The sequence below is a fragment of the Phoca vitulina genome, unplaced genomic scaffold (genome assembly GCF_004348235.1).
Source record: "Phoca vitulina isolate PV1807 unplaced genomic scaffold, GSC_HSeal_1.0 scaffold3, whole genome shotgun sequence".
NCBI classification, from domain to species: Eukaryota; Metazoa; Chordata; class Mammalia; order Carnivora; family Phocidae; genus Phoca; species Phoca vitulina.
This window is the reverse complement of record NW_022589706.1, coordinates 3,199,839-3,201,113: the sequence shown is the minus strand read 5'-3', so window position 1 is coordinate 3,201,113 and position 1,275 is coordinate 3,199,839. Positions and strand designations below refer to the sequence as shown.

At 43.6% G+C, this 1,275-nt stretch overlaps 1 non-coding gene across 1 annotated transcript; it reads right to left on the bottom strand.

The window, feature by feature from the left end:
• Positions 1 to 566: 566 nt before the first annotated feature.
• Positions 567 to 639, bottom strand: TRNAK-UUU. Its single transcript has one exon. It is a non-coding gene; the product is annotated as a tRNA-Lys (tRNA).
• Between the last annotated feature and the right edge of the window lie 636 nt (positions 640 to 1,275).

Below are 1,275 nucleotides of genomic sequence, written 5' to 3'. Positions count from 1 at the left end.
GTTAACCAGCTCACTTATAAGCACCTTAGGACGGAGGCTGCTCAGAAAATTCCCAGAAGTCAGAGTGGGATGGAGGGTGCCCTCTGAAGGGGCCTGAGGTCCGGGAATTATGCTGGGAAGTAGGGTCAATAAGGCTTACGGGATTCCATCTGCATCCAAAGCTGAGAAGACTGGAGGGGTTTCACATTTCTCACCTAATTTCAACATCACAAGATCCTGTGAGGCAGCTATAATTTCCCATTCTGAAAATGAGGAGATTGAAGTATCTCCGGACGGGCTATTTGTCTGCCCAAGTGTTTCCTGGGTGACCGCTGTATCACCTGCAAATGTACCCGTCACTTACGTTTGTTTGTACTCAGAATTTTCTTTCAGCCGATTCTATGGTACTTAGAGTTGTCTCTTTTTTTATTATGTTCAGTTAGCCACGGTATAGTCCAGCATTAGTTTTTTATACAGTGTTCAGGGATCCATTAGTTGCGTGTAACACCCGGTGCTCATCACAACAGGTGCCCTCCTTAGTACCCATCACCCTGCTACCCCCCCTCCCCCCCCAAAGATGTATCTGATGCCTGGACAGGGACCTGAACCCTGGACCCTCAGATTAAAAATCTGATGCTCTCCTGACTGAGCTCTCCAGGCTCTTGTACTTAGAGTTGTCTTGAGGAAACAACATATTTGCAATCGAGGGCCCACTATGATATATACAGCTTTAAAAAGACACATCAAAATAACTATGTAATATTAAAAGGTAAAATTGTTGCCCAGCAAATCCACTCCTAGGTATATACTTAAGAAAACGAAAATATATATCCACATAGAAACCTGTATGTGAGTGTTCAGGGCAGCATTATTCGTCGTAGCTCCAAAATGGAAACAAAACAAATGACCATCAATGCATAAGTGGATCAATAAAAGGTGATATATGTATGAAAGGAAATGTTATCAATCCGCAAAAAGAAATCTGCTGGGACACCTGGGGGGCTCAGTAGGTTAAGTGTCTGACTCTTGGTTTTGGCTCAGGTCATGATCTCAGGGTCGTGAGGTGGAGCCCTGAGGTAGGCTCCGTGCTCAGCACAGAGTCTGCTTGAGATTCTCCCCCTTTCCCTCTGCCCCTTCCCCCGCTCACACTCTCTCAGTCTCTAAAATAAACAAATAAATAAAATCTTAAAACAAACAAAAAAAGAAATCAGCAGTACTGATTCTACAATGTGGGTGGGCCTTAAAACACTATGCTAAGTAAAAGGTCACATATTGTATGGTTCCTTTTATATGAAT